This window comes from Macaca fascicularis, chromosome 9, assembly GCF_037993035.2.
Source record: "Macaca fascicularis isolate 582-1 chromosome 9, T2T-MFA8v1.1".
Taxonomy (NCBI): Eukaryota; Metazoa; Chordata; class Mammalia; order Primates; family Cercopithecidae; genus Macaca; species Macaca fascicularis.
In genome coordinates this window covers 29,840,001-29,855,593 of record NC_088383.1, presented here as the reverse complement: position 1 = coordinate 29,855,593, position 15,593 = coordinate 29,840,001, and the positions used below count along the sequence as shown (strand labels likewise).

The window sequence follows — 15,593 nt, the reverse complement described above, 5'->3', positions numbered from 1 at the left end:
TAGGCTATGATAGCACGACAGCACTCCAGCCTGAGCAACAAAGCCAAACTCTGTCAAAAAACAAAAAACAAAAAAAAAAAAGAAAGAAAGAAAGAAAGAAAGAAAGAAAGAAAGAAAGAAAGAAAGAAAGAAAGAAAATAAACAAACAAAAACACCCAGGCAGTCATAGCAGAAGGCCCTGATGCTCAGAAACAGACATTCCAAAGGAACGATCTGAGTCATTTGCCTTCTGTAACTTTCTCCAACATATCAAACCCCTCTTACCTCTGAGCCTTTGAACATGTTATTCCCTCTGCCTTGATGCTCTTCCCCATACTTCACACATCCTTTAAAATTGAGCTGAAAGTGAAAGTCTTTGGGAAGAAATTCCTAGAATTTCACTCTGGGGCAGATTCCCTGCTGAGTACTCCCCATGCTGCCTGTATCTTCCTTTACGACATTTACACCCTTTGTTATTGTATATTCATGCATGAGTGTCAGTGCATTTACTCACTGTTGTGTTTCCAGCATGCATATGCTTCACATGGGGAAGTCACTCAATGCATAAACAGAAAGGGAAGATTATTCAGACATGTGGTTTGTCCATTCCTGGAGGGACTTTTCTTAGGTCAAGTCAGAGCACCCCAAGACTGCCCTGGAGTATGATATTCTTGGCTTTTATTGGAGATTTCCAAAAGAAATTTTTCAGGGCCAGGCACAGTGGCTCATGTCTATAATCCTAGCACTTTAGGAGGCAAAGATGGGAAGATCATTGAGGTCAAGACCTCAAGACCAGATGGGGCAACATAATGAGACTCCATCTCCACAAAAAATAAAAATTAGTCACATATAGTGGTGTGAGCCTGTATTCCCAGCTACTAAGGAGGCTGAGATGGGAGGATCAGTTTAGCTCAGGAGTTCAAGGCTGCAGTTAGCTATGATCGAGCCATTGCACCCCAGCTTGGGTGACAGAGCCAGACCCTGTCTCTAGATTTAAATAAAAAAAAAAATTCAGGGAAAGTGTTTCCACCTAGTGTGCTGTTTTCTGTCTCTCCAGGGAAGGCAGTCTTACTGTGTTATGAAGTGCCTCATTTACTTTAGTACCTTGGGGATCCAACATTTTTGTGTCTTTTCAACAGTGCCTGACCTCGAGAACGGGAGGCATGGCCAAACACCCGTTGAAATGAAAATACTTTTGCCAAGGTTTAAAAACGGTTCTTCTGGACAGCTGCAAAGAGAAATGGTGAGAGCCCTGGATGAGAAACCCAGTGATGAGGAGTCTTAGCTTGTGTTTCTCTGGAACCCACTACCTGATGTAGAGCAAATCAGTACTGGGTCCCAGTTTCTAAGGTGGTAAGAAGAGTGGTATCGGACTAGACAAACTCCCAGGCCCTTTGAGACTCAACGCCTGTGATTCCGTAATACTGCTACCCATTAGGTGTAGGTAAGCTCTCTGGGGGCCTGTCTGACTCTGCTGAGCAGAAAGAATGACAGGCAAGTGTCCAGCATGCCAGGGGAGAATCAGGGCTTACCATCTCGTGATGTGGAACTTTTCCCGTTTTGCTTTGTGTATTACTCTGTTCTCACGCTGCTAATAAACCCAAGACTGGGTAATTTATAAAGGAAAGAGATTTAATGGACTCACAGTTCCACATGACTGGGGAGGCCTCACAATTGTGGCAGAAGGCAAAGGAGGAGCAAAGTCACGTCTTACATGGTGGCATGCAGGAGCGTGTGTAGGGGAACTCCCCTTTATAAAACCATAGATCTTAAGTCTCATGAGATCTGATGGACCTTAAAAAACCATCAGATCTCATGAGACTTATTCACTACCATGAGAACAGCATGGGAAAGACCTGCCCCCATGATTCGATTACCTCCCACGGGGTCCCTCCCATGATGCATGAGAATTATGGGAACTACAATTTGAGATTTGGATGGGAACACAGCCAAACCGTATCACTTTGGGGTTTTTGTTGTTGTTACATTTATGCCTAAAAAGTAAAACATGCCCAGTGTGAAAAAATCTGAAAACTGGAGAAAAGCTGAACAATTCAAATAAGCACCTGAAAAGCCATTATCTTAGCACAACTACAGATACTAGGTAAGCACATTTGTGCCCTGGCTTCACTTTACATATGTGATTTCTTCCTGAGATTGCATTGTGCATGGAACTGTGTGCCCTGCTTTCTGAGCTTAGTATTGCATTCTTTCAAAAATTGTGTATTAAATATCAGCTGAGTACATGCATTGTACTGCTGGAAAGCTCAATGAACAAGACAGTGCTGCTTTATGGAGTTCACAATCCCACCTTTTCCATATCATTAAGAACTTTCCATAAGCTTAATTTGTAATGGCTACAACTCAATCTTAAAACAATTTGTAGCTCTTGATATTTTGCTCTGTGTTGCACTGGAGGGGAAAATCCAGCTCATGAGAGGGTAGAAGGCTGAGCAAAGGACAAAGGGTAAAGAGTGATGAGGTGAAATCAGAGTTGAAAACAAGAAAATGAGAAAGAAGAGAGAAGGCAATCGGGAAAGGGAGAAACAACCAGTAGAAGCAGGGAAGGTAACCCACTTTAAGACCAACTGCTCTGACCCCAGGAATTCACTGTTTGATTTTGCACTGACAATGAAGAATGCAGGCTCCAGTACCACACAGGCTGCCGACTGTGGGCTCTTAGGTAAGTTCCTTCATACATCTGTCCTTCAGTTTTCTTGTGTGGAAAACTGAGATAATAACACTTACCTTCCAGGTGGGTAATAATAAAAATTAAATGAGACAATGCATGCCAAACATCTAGCACCTAAGTACTCAATACATGAGATTATTAGCCCTCCTGAATTACCACCATATTTCAATATTGCATAATACATTGGACCAAAGGGATAAGGAAGAGACCAGATGAAGTAATGAAAAGTCTGATTTATTGGTTTTTTTTAAAGTACAGTTGCCCTCTTTAATCTGCATAGCTGCATGTGTCAGAAAAAGATGACATTCAAATGTGATAATTAGTGATTTTTTTAATAAAAGGACGTTATATGAAAGTAAGGGCAAGGAAACCAACAAGACTCTGTAAAGCTCCTCTGGGGCTAGCAAAAGGGAAGTGATTGCCACCCTTAAACCTACAAGCAAGGATGCAGGTAGTTACAGGACCCACCAAGCTCTAAGACCACCGGATAGGAGCTGTGGCTTTCAGCAGAATGAGTCCCCCTCTGCTCTGCTACAGTGGCTGTCATTGGCTGAAACCACAGGAAGCCGAAGGACAAGGGGTCTCAGACCCAGTGGGTGCAATCTGCAGAGGTCAGCTTCCTGAGCTCAGAAAACAAGACAGAAATGCCGACAGGGGATCTGAAAGGAGAATGGAGAAAGTTCAGCGCACCACCAGTTTCTGGGACATAAAATTCTGGTTATCCCTTGGCATTTATGAATTTACCTATCAAATACCATTTGTAAATGTCCTCATTTACCTAGTGCCTGAGTGTCACTGCAGACCACATGCCTTCGTCCCTGTACACATCTGTGCTGGTTGCCGAAAACAGTGATCCACATCACAATTTTAAGAGCTACCACCACCCTTCTGAAATGGAAAAGGTTCCCTTGTCCTCCTCCCAGTGTGTGCGATGAGGGTGTGCCCCGCTGCTCAAACCTCTAGGGGAGCGTACAGATGGACAGGCTGTGGGTCTCCGACCCCACGACAGTGTCTAGGGTGAATGTTTATAGCTGAAGCCCCAGTGGGCACGTGTTACAGGGTGCTCTTTTAGTTTGCCGTCTACAGGCGGCGTGTGCTAACCAGCTTAATGAGACTCCCTTCCTTATCAGAAGGCCAGAGGGATTTCCGTATCCTGGGGTGTCTTGCCTTGGTGTACCAGAAGAATCCGATCACAAGTGGGCTGGGAGAATGAGCGCAAGGCTTTGTTGAGTAGAAGTAACTCTCAGCAAGGATGCAGATGGGGGAGCCAGAAAGGAGATGGTTTTGTCCTGGAGTCGGGCTGCTGGGCGGCGTGGGCTCTCCTCCGACTGCCCCAGTCAAACTCTGCGTCGTTCTGCCAGTTAATGGTCTCCCAGCCAGCCAGTGCCTGTCCTGCTCTTCTGCCCGCGCTCTCCTCTCGAGGCCCTCTCCACAATCAGCCGCTTGAGCCTTCTTCTGCCAGTGTGCTCCTCTCCACGTCCAGCGGCTTGTGTCTGTCGTGCTAGGGTCTCCAGTTTTTATAAGCCCAGGACAGGGGCATGGTGGGCCACAGTAGTCTTGGAAAACGCAACATTTAGGAGGCGGGCGAAAGCAGGAGTGCCTGTCCTCACCTACGTCCGTGGGGGTGGAGCCGTAGCCAGGGACCACGCCCTCCTCTACCCAGCACTTCCCTTCCTCGGTTCCCTGTCATTTAAAGGGACCACGCTCTTCCCTTCCCAGCACTTCCATATCACTTCTAATGGCAAGGAGAAATCATGGATGTAGATTTCAATAAAAACATAGTCAAGTGCTGCAACAACTCTTGTTGGTGTGAGGTTGATTTAATATTATAAAAACATGCAGTTGCGTGTGAAAACTACTGTTTATATTTAAATATTCCTTACACTAGACCAAATGTGTTTATTTTTAAAAAATATTAATACAGAGGTAGGGGGATATATTAATCTATATTTAAGTTTTTTAAAAGAAACTCAAACCTCTCGCAAGTTACCTTTGAACTATTAAGTCTGTTATTAATTTAGAGAGGGTAGAAGGGAGCTGTGCATTTCAGGAGTTTGTTTAACTTGTTGGGTTTTTTGGTTATTTCTGTTTTTATTTCATTTATATATTTACTGCCAACATCAGTAGCCTCTGCCATCTGAGAAGGTCTGCTCCTTCATTTCCAGTTTGGATAGAAGTAAAAGATGACAGATTTAGTAGAAAGCACAGATGGTAAAGGAGAAGGCTCTTAAGAGAGTTCTGGCTTCTCACATTGCCAGGCTGCCCTCCAGGGCTGGCAGATAGGCATCAGGACTTTGTATATTTTGGTTTGTGTTCAGAGATAAGGGTATTTCTGCCATGATGCAGGAATGAGTGGAACTTAACCATTGTATTCATCACTGGAGTTTCAAATAACTTTGTTCTAGGCTTATTAAATTTCCAAAATAGTCTTTAAATTATATCAAATGCAAACTGTTTTTTTTCCTGAAACCTTCTGATTGGTTAGCAATATCCCAAATTCTCTTGTGACCGTTCTTAATTTTTTTCCCAAGTTCTTTGTAATAAAGAATGATTCATTGACTATATTTTTTTCAAAAGAGATGTTAAGCTTCAGCATCAGATTCTAATCATAATTCATGAGATATTTGAACATGCTATTATTTACCACACAATTACAAAAAGCTTAAGAACCCCATCAATATGTACCACTGGTCTAAGAATGTGATAGGAGGTGGGCAAACTGATTTAAATACTTCCACCGATTCTTCCCTCTTTCCCAGGCCTTTATCCATGATTGAAATGCAAATGTTTGTTTTTAAAGCTTTAGAGCAATTTGGTTGGCTTTCTTTGACTGTATTTTTTTAGCCCTTTGGAATTTGCAATATCAGATATAACAGTGCTAATACCAGAACTGAAAAGCCCAACTTGATGACATTTTATACCTCACTAGAAGCCAGATAGAACAAGCATCCCTTGGTAAGGAGGACTTAAATAAGTTTTTTGCCCAGTTATTCATACCCAGAATCATATATGGCAAAGCGGGGACCCATACTGGGTGCTAGTCAGAGGCAAAAAATTCTCCTGGACTTAACTCATCATTGGGAATCTCTTAGGAAAAAAAACAAACAACAAAAAAAACTGAGAACAAAATAGAGGTCTTTTGCTCTCCAATCCCAAGGGTCAACTTCATTGGAGAATCAAATCAGAAAGTAGATTTTCATCAAGAAATCAAATTCGGGCCGGACACGGTGGCTCATGACTGTAATCCCACTAAGTCACACAGATCACTTAACGTCAGGATTTCCAGACCAGACTGGCGAACATAGCGAAACCTCATCTCTACTGAAAAATACAAAAATGAACAGGGCACGGCGGCACATGCCTGTAATCCCAGCTACTTGGGAGGCTGAGGCACGAGACTTGCTTGAACCTAGGAAGCGGAGGTTGCAGTGAGCCTAGATCGTGCCACTGCACTCCAGCTTGGGTGTCAGAACAAGTCTCTGATTTTTGTTTTTCTTTTTTTTAAAGTCAAATTCAAAATGGCCTTTCTACTTTTCTCAATTTGGAGTTTTTATGCACAAGGACAGAGTGAATATGTAGAGGCAATTCTCCCAAATAACCTAATGGATGATTGTTCTGTGGGCTTACATCTAAAATAACCTGTACATTTCAGCGTAATTGGAGTTGGGTCTTGTTTTTGTTTTTGTTTTTAAAGAATAACTTATATTCTTCCTTCTGCCAGAAAATATTTTAAGCAGGTTTCAATAAAATGTTACGTACACAGTAAGTTTGTTAAAATAGACAGAAAATCAAAAAGCATATAAAAGGGGAAGTTTAAGATAGTTACTGCAACCGAACATTAAATTTAATTCTGAGCTTCCTGGCAGTTTAGGGAAAGAGTAAAAACAATGGGTTACATTGTTTTCCGCTGCCAGCGAAGGGAAGCAATTCACTGCTTCAGAAGATACTTGCTTTTTTCCTACCACTGATTTTTAAGAGGGTTGTAGCCAATGAGCCCTTATATGCTCTACAGAAAATACAAAAAAAGGCCTTCATATGACTTTTTTCATCCCCAAACAAAATTTGGAAGCACAATACTAAAAATAAACCCAAGGAAAGTAAAACATTGCCACCCATGGGGGTGGGACTAATGAGATTATCGTGTTCTTTAAAAATCATCTCAAGGTACCTGGGAGTATATATTCTAGATTTCCTATAGGATAAAATGTCCCTGATAGCAATTTTTAAGTATATACAAATAACTGTTTTTCATTTGCTTCAAATGAAAATAATGGCAAAAATAATGGCACTCACTTTCTGAATCGGTATTTTTTAAAATTCTGAGAAAGCTAAAAATTCTATAATAAAGGTACCCAAAAGTAGTCACGATAGCATATAACAATACGTGAGACCCCATGTGTGCTCAATATAACATGGAAATGAGTTTTCTCTTATATTATTATAGCTTGTCACAGGACTATTTTTTGTTGGGGCTCCTTTATTTTTGAGAATGCAGTGAAATAATGAACACCATTATCCAGGGTTTGTTGACATAGAAAAGGGGAATGCTAAATTTATGAGTGGTCAGAGGAGTTCAGTGATCTCAACAGTACTCCATGTCATAGCAGAACCAATTTGGATTTCTATTCTGAAGGCACTGTATCGAAGGATCAAGATGGTTTCCCGTGGGCTCAAGCTTAGCTGTAGGGGAAAAAGTGACTCGGCCCTCCAAATTTAACTTAATTGGCATTGTGGGAAAACTTCTTTTCCACAAAGCAGCCCACACTGTGTACCCTTTGTAAACCAAGGACTGTTGTTGAGGGAGCTGAAGATGGGGCGTGGTTTTCTACCACAGTTTCCATGATCTGCCATCTTGGGCAACAGACTCACTCAACAAAAGCCAACACAGCCACATCACGCCAGGACGGAATGCTGAGGAAAATAAGATTCATTAAAAGAGGGGTGTGTTAGCTTTGAATTTATATATATTTAAACGATTCCATTGTTTCTCTTTTGGGGCTATTCTGTCTTCATTCAAAGCTGCCTTATTTTAGTATTTCTTTGAATTCCCAGAACATTCTTTTTAGTTCTTTAGATAATCTCTTAGGTCATGATAACTTTCCAACAGTCACAGTACTTTGCAAGTTATTGAAGGATTTCTTAAAGCATGTCTTATGGCCAGGCACAGTGGTTCACACCTGTGATCCCAGCACTTTGGAGGCTGAGGTAGGAGGATTACTTGAGGCCAGGAGGTTGAGACCAGCCTGGGCAACATAGCAAGACTTGCCTGAGCCCAAGAGTTGGAGGCTGCAGTAAGCTATGATCACAGCACTGCACTCCAGCCTGGGCGACAGAGTGAGACTCTGTCTCTGTAAATAAATAAATAAATAAATAAATAAATAAATAAAGCATTTCTTCTTTCAAGTATTTATTAAATAAACTTAAAAACATCCAACTAATACTAATTTTTGGGACTTTGTCATCTTTTTTTGTATCTCATTCTATGGCCATTGACTATTCTTCAATGGGCTCCCTGAACTGTTCCTTGTGTATTCTAATGCAATTTCATGTTTTTCCTCATTGAATTTCGTACATTGTTTTGCTGATTTAGTGGTCAAACCATGAAACTAAGTACTGAGGCTTTCTTTACTACGCAGCATAATGGCTCCTGATTAGCACTTCACCATCACCTATTTACACTTCACACTTCACCTATTTGTTAAATATCTACTATGTGCAGGGCATATTTTATTTGCTAAGTGAATTTTAGATTTAAAAAGTATTCGTTGTAATTGAAACTAAACTCAAAAGCATATCTACTATGTGAACTGGTACAGTATCACCTTCTCCCTAGCAGATAAGAGTAGAAAGGAAGAGAAGTGTCATTGTGCATAAAATATTTTAGTAACCTCTTTGAATGGTGAAGTCTGTTTCTGCAATGGCCCAGGGCAAGACAAAGAACGTCCCTAATGGCTGTGCACAAAAGTATAGTTAGAATATTAGTTTATAGCAGCAGCCAGGAGAGGAGTGAGGTGAAGCTATAAGTAGTTCCAGAGACCAACAGGCTGGAGGCAATATCAGGGACTTATAACACGTGGTGGGAGTGAACAGCCAGTAAGAAATTCCCAGCAACAGAAATGGTTTAGGTGTTTTTAAAAACAGTGTTGTCTAACATTCATTTGAAAATCATTTCTCTGTCAAGTGGAATGTGATCTCCCTATTACCCTCAAACCTTCAGAACTTAGATCTGTATGTTCAAGACAGTCCTGTATTAAAAGGAGTTTTATGGAATTAATGAATAAGGGGGCTGGGACATTTAGGGTGGGGTGAGGTGGAAAGCAGTGACCTGTAACTAGAGACAAGATCTGATGGATCAAGAATTAAATAGAAACAGGAAACTCAAACAATGGACAACTTAGAAACACATGTTCAAGAATCTGGAGGTGTTGGATCTATGGAGTTTTAGGTGGACTAGAGTAACGTGCATTTAAATTACATGTAACCACCAAATATGCAAAACATTATGTATCAACCAAAAATATATATGTATACTTTTTTTAATTTTCAAAAACTTTAAAAGAAGATTCACCCTGAAAGTTAAAACTGTTTGAGGCATCAAGGATGCTGATATTTAGAAACCACTTTGGATCTCTTTAAGCCTTAACTCCCTCATCTATAAAATGGATATAACACATTAAGGTAATTATGAAAATTAAATGAAATCTTATAAACACTGTTTTTGGATAGTAGGTTAACTATTAATAAAGACTACTTTATTCCTTCCTTAAGATCTTCACATTTACGTTAAAAAAAAAAAAGCCCAAATGATGGTTTATATCTACAATAAGGCTAATATTAATAGTTATTGACAAGTTTGGTTAATGCCTGGGTAAAAAAACAGCTCAACGTGTAGCCTATCATACTGATGTTAGTGAGTCAGCTGACATTAGTATATTTAGGCGATTTTGAAGTTTAGCAGTGGTGGATTAAAAATGGCTCCATATTCTTCAATACTTCTCCCATGAAGAGGTGGGGGTCTCTGTTCCCTTCCTTTGAATTGAGGTAGGCCCTTGGTTAGTTTGAACAACAGACTATGGTAAATATGATACTGTATCTGTTTCTTGGTCTAGGCCTTAAGAGACTGGTAGATGTCACTTCTTTTTCTTGAAATATTTGGAACACTCCAAAGCTCTGCTGTCATTTAAGACGTCCAACTAACCTGAGACTGCCATATTGTGAGGAAGCTCAAGCTTGCTATTTTGGAGAGAGAGAAAAAAAGAGAGAGAGAGAGACACACAAAGAGAGAGTAAGAGAGAGATACCCATCCTGCCTTCAGCTGTTTCAGCCCCCAACCATTCAAGTCTTCCTATCTGAGACTCTAGGCATTGCAGAGCAGAAGCAAGTCATCCTGAGGCATGCAGAGATGTTGGTCAGTGGGTACAAAGTTACAGTTAGACAGGAGGAATAAGTTCTGGTGTTCTATTGCACAGTAGGGAGACTATGGTTGATAATATTGTATTATGTATTTCAAAATAGCTGGAAAAGAGGATTTCAAAATGTTCTCATCACAAAGAAAAGATAAATGTATGCGGTGATGACTATGTTAAATACCGCGATTTGATCATTACACAATGCATGCATTGTATTGAAACATCACACTTTACCACATAAATATGTATAGTTACTACATGCCAGTTGAAACTTAAATAAATAAATAAATAATAGCAAAGGAGAGGAAAAGAAGCATGCTGTTGTACTGTGTTCCACCTGAGTTTTTCATCCACAGAATTATGATTATAACAACAATAATAAATTATTGTAGTAAAGCCACCACACTTTGGGGTAACTTGCTATGCAGCAATAGATAATCAGGATATCAATGTCTTAAGTTTAATTCCCAATATCGTTTTTGGTTAGTTTCAGGATTAGGTGGTCCCTAAATTTAACTTTAATAACTATTTTAATTTTTTTAAACTCACATAAAGTAGTCAGGCAGAAAGTCCACTTGAGGGAACATGAGTGAACTATGAAAGCAGATCCATTTGGTGTTAAATCTCAGCTCACCTACTTACTAATTATGTGAAGTTGGGCATGCGAAAACGTGTAATGTACCTGATACAGACCAAGTACTGGGCAGATGCCAATTCCCACCCCCTTTCATCTCCTGGTCCCTTTTGATATATTATTGCTGTTTTAGGGCTAGGAGGTGTGGACTAGCATGGATTCTGCAGTCAAAGACACATGGAATTCAAACCTATGCATTATGTACATGGCCTTAGAAACATCACTTAAAATCGGAGTCTCAATTTTCTCAACTAAGTTACTGAGAAGATTAAGTGAAATAATTCATGTCAAGTGGCCAGCACCATTCCTAGCACAGAATAAGTGTTCTTTGGAAATTCCCATTGTCATTATTATAATGAATCATGTCAAGCATATATGTTAATCAGATTATATTAGGAGGTTAAACATACATTTAATGATGCTTTGGGGGAACAGAAAAGAACATTTTGATCATTTCATGACTTTTCTGTTATATGATTCTCTTTCTCCTAAAATAAAAAAGAGATTAATATGTGCTCCCATTGATTCAGTTCTATGGACACTGCAATCTCTTTGGAAGCAATGTCCTACATCATCAGAATATAAACATAGTTAGGGGGTTTATTGCCTCCACAAGGCAACTGGAAAGAGAAAAAAAAAAAAAAAAGAAAGCATTCCCATTTTCATCAGCTCCTTTCTTTCTCCTATTTATCTGTTGTGACCACTGTGTTCGTTCTTATCTCAACATCTTAGCTTAGTCCCACAAACATGTTTCTTTTTTCAATCGGAGTAGCCAAGGGACTTCTAGGACACATATTTCTACAGAGAGCGACATTCCTTCTCTATCAGAAAAATAGGGAATTAAATCGGGATGACCAAATACAGACCATGTAGGCTTCTAGAAACCTTTAGAGGACAAAGTACCTGCTTACTATCGGCTGATTTTGAATAGAGCCAACGGCTGTGCTGTTGAAAAGCTTTAGAAATCCCATCATTTGCACAAATAAAGCATTGGACAGAAAATTCTTCCTCCTTTTGTATTTTCTAGACTTATGGTCATGCTGAAATGGGGCATACTTAAATCCCTTTAGGAAGAGTATGGGGTCTGTCTGAGACATCATTTTCCCCATTCATTTAAATGGTTTTTTTTTGTTTTTTTTGTTTTATTTTTTATTTTTTTATAGAGAGGGTCTCAGTCTGTCACCCAGACTGGAGTTTAGTAGTGCCATCATAGCTCACTGCAGCCTTGAACACCTACGCTCAAGTGATCCTCCTGCCTCAGCTTTCTGAGTAGCTAGGACACAGGCACGCACCATCATGCCCAGCTAATTTTTTTAAGTTATTGTTTTATAGAGACAGAGTCTCCCTATGTTGCCAGGCTGATCTCAAACTCCTGGCCTCAAGCAATCCTCCTTCCTTGGCCTCCTAAATGCTGGGATTACAGGTGTGAGCTACTGTGCCTGACCCCATTTCAAGGAGTGATTTGGAAACTATTTTTCTAAATGAGTGGTTGTCTCCTTCCTCACTTACCATTCTACTTACATTCTCTGAAAGCTGTGTTCTTGGTGGAGGAGGACAAGCTTAGCTGGAGGTGCACATGTCCCTGTGATCCTCTACTAGAACTGTCACATCCACAAAAGCCTTGCATGCACAAGCAAAATGACAGCCTCGGAAAGGAAAACATGTCTACGGTGTGGCACACAGTAGACAGGTTCTTAGTCAGTGTTGGTTCTTTTCCTTAGCTATTACGAGCCCTACCCTACACATATCTTATGTCATTTCATACAGCAGCAGGATGATAATTCTGGAGTCATAAGGAGCGATGTTTGTGTTCCAGATTTGCCACTCAGCAAATACTGTGAATTTGTGAGTGAGCAAATGTGAATACTGTGTCAGTTCTCATGCCTATAGAATAAGGAAATCATAAGGGTAAAATAAAATGATGCATGAAAAGCTCTTAGCACAATATCTGGCACATAATAATTGCTCAATAAATATTAGTTAAAAGTGATGAGTTAAATATTATTGCCTCCACTTGAAACATGAGGCAACAGGGGTTAAGAGAGTTCCAGTAGCTCATCCAAGTCCTACATACATAGTTGAGGAATGGGAGGAGGGGGACAGAACTTTGATTCAAGTCTCTGTGACTTCAAAACCCTGTGATGAATCTGCACTGTGTTTGGGGATCTGTTGTCTGCTGATATAACAGCAAGGATAAGCTATCTCTGTATCTACCAACTGGAATAGAAAGTGCTTCCTATGGCCAGGCATGGTAGCTCATGCCTGTAATCCCAATAACTTGGGAGGCTGAGACCGGAGGATGACTTGAGCTCAGGAGTTTGAGACCAGCCTGGCCAACACAGTGAATCCCTGTCTCTACTAAAAATACAAAAAATTAGCTGAGTGTGGTGGTGGGCACCTGTAATCCCAGCTACTCAGGAGGCTGAGTCATGAGAATCACTGGAACCTGGGAGGTGTTTGTTGCAGTGAGCCGAGATTGTGCCTCTGCACTCCAGTCTGGGTGACAGAGTGAGACTCCATCTCAAAACAAACAAACAAACAAACAAACAAACAAACACAAAAGTGCTTCCTACAATGCAGTAAGAGCCTAGGAATGGATATTGATTTCTACTTTATTCTCTTCTACTCCCTTTCCTAAGCTGACTTGCTGGAAACTCCATATTTTGACACTGCTTATTGATGGGATCCCAGTTTGCCAGCTCAGAGAAAGGAAGGTTTGGCTTAAAGGTACTAAGGTCCAGGATGCTTTATGTTATGCTACACTCTTTCTCCTGTTTTCTTAGATTATTTAACAAGGCCAGAAAAAAAAAAAAAGGAAAGGGAAAAAAAAGTTAGCAAACGTAAGACAGAATTAGATTTCACAGCAGTCCCTGTGGACTTTTGTGAGTCTTATTAATGGGATTCCTTTATTGGATAAAGACAAAACACTGCCCCCGGAACATCCATCAAATGTCTTTTGGAAACAACAGTGGGATGGGTTTAAATATACATGAGTCAGGAACATCCGGATTACATTTCCAGGGAATTACCTAGGGATTTAAAAACTTAGGGGAAGAGAGTCTTGGCAACTAGCATTCTGGATTTCATACAAAGCGTTCCAACCAATTAGACTCCGGGCCTTGCCTTGCGCAGAGATGGTTCATTAAATAGTGCCACCTAGCCCCAGGTGACGTGAGACCGGGTCAGAATGGTTCACAGTCACCATTTACTGCTCACAGCTTCATCCATACTGCCAGTCGGTGTGAGCGGATGGGAAGAGGACATGTAGGAGCCACACCCTCCCCTCGCTCTGAGAGGCAGCTCAGAGTCTCATTAGACTTCAGTGCAGGACCACTTGTTCCCTGAAGGCATCTTTTGTTGATCTTGCTGTTCGGAGACATAATTATCCTGGAACAGATTTTTTTTCTATTTTTAGGTACATTGTTGATTGTGAAACTGGAGTCTCCAGTGATCTTTTCATAAACATGCCAGAGACTGCCTCAAGAGACAAACGGACTAAAGTTCTTGCCCTGAGCAGTTTAGGGTGAGCTCAAAGGAATCTTGAGGAATCTGACATCTCAGGTTTCTGGGAGGAGAAGGGGACCATGTAGAACTAACCTAGGAACGTATGGACTCTGTGGGTGTCCCTCTGGTTTTCTTATTCTCAGTTCTCCAGGAAAATTATGGGTGGCAGGAAGGACAAACTTTCTCAACATGAATGAAGAAACCTGCAGACGAGGCCCCGGCTTCATAGCTCTCCTGAGCGTTGAGTCCACTCCATAGGCTCTAAGTCTTCACTAGCCTCATGCCTGCAGAGGCTCTTGTAGAAGTTCCCATGGCTTGACCGGCCACCTTGGCACACTGCTGAAAGGAGAAGGCAGATAAATGCGAAAGTCGAAATCAGATCCCTCCAACCCTCTAATTCATGTTCATCTTCAAAATGTCTTTCATCTGCAGCTTCATTTATTCCATCCTGGCCTGGCCTGTTTGTTTCCATGATTCAGAGGAAGCAGCACAGAGCTTGTCTATCATCCACGCACAGGCAGAGCGGCAGTGACCCTGGGAGGAGGCCCCAACTGGGCTACTGCTCTGCAGGGGCCCTGGCTTCAGGCCCAAGCCAATGGTGATCACTTTGTCTTCTTAGCGGTCCCTGTGGGTTCAGACTCTGTTGTAATTTATGGGCAAAACTCCTGCCTCCTGTCCACATCCTAAATCTCAAACTTGGTTTCTTCTCAACTGCAGATACCAGGATAAGCAAACTGAAACCACAGAAAGACTCCAACCTGCAAAATTTCGGCCTTTACCCCACCATCCCAACATAATGTGCATTAGAAGAAGGAGCTATGTCCCTCAATCCTGAAATCTTTTCTTTTTAGCAATCACCTGTTTCACCTGTTGTGGAATTGTATCCAGATACCCAGGACTACATTTTGAGACCACAGCACTTTTAGAGGAAAACTCCAGATTGCTACTAGATTCCCTGTTGTACTCCATGGCCAGCTTCCTTTGGAAATGAAGCATCTAATACTTAAGTTAAGTCTGCAAGTTTGAGCATGATTCAAACATTGAATAAAACCTGAAGATGACAACTTTAATTATTAGGAGGATGCGTCACTTTTATATTATATTCAATAGTACTTAAATCCAATTACAACCACGCAGCTTACAGTACTTTTCTTCAAAGCTATTTCTGTAAGGTAGCAAATGAACCATCTTGTAACTGCATCAAAAGGAAGGTGAGGCCTTCCTACAGTCAGCTGAACCTTGGCCTGACTCTGACCTGTGCTTCACGGCCACCTAAGTATCTAGGACATATGCACTTAGGTGGTTGTGTCCAATAGTCTGTCCTTGTGTGCAATTGTGATAAAACTTAATGACATCTTATACAATCTGCTTAATT

At 40.9% G+C, this 15,593-nt stretch overlaps 2 long non-coding RNA genes across 2 annotated transcripts in view; one reads left to right on the top strand and one right to left on the bottom strand.

Annotated features, from left to right (window-relative positions):
* Positions 1 to 15,286, top strand: part of LOC123575536 (uncharacterized) — a 34,211-nt gene extending 18,925 nt beyond the window's left edge. Inside the window, exon 4 of the long non-coding RNA XR_006700814.3 lies at positions 14,936 to 15,286. This is a non-coding gene — a long non-coding RNA (uncharacterized lncRNA). The remainder of the gene's footprint in view (positions 1 to 14,935) is intronic.
* LOC141407587 (uncharacterized) lies at positions 2,988 to 4,382 on the bottom strand. The gene is made up of 2 exons (XR_012417203.1): positions 3,773 to 4,382; positions 2,988 to 3,330 (listed from the first exon to the last, which is right to left on the bottom strand). It is a non-coding gene; the product is annotated as an uncharacterized lncRNA (long non-coding RNA).
* Positions 15,287 to 15,593: the final 307 nt, after the last annotated feature.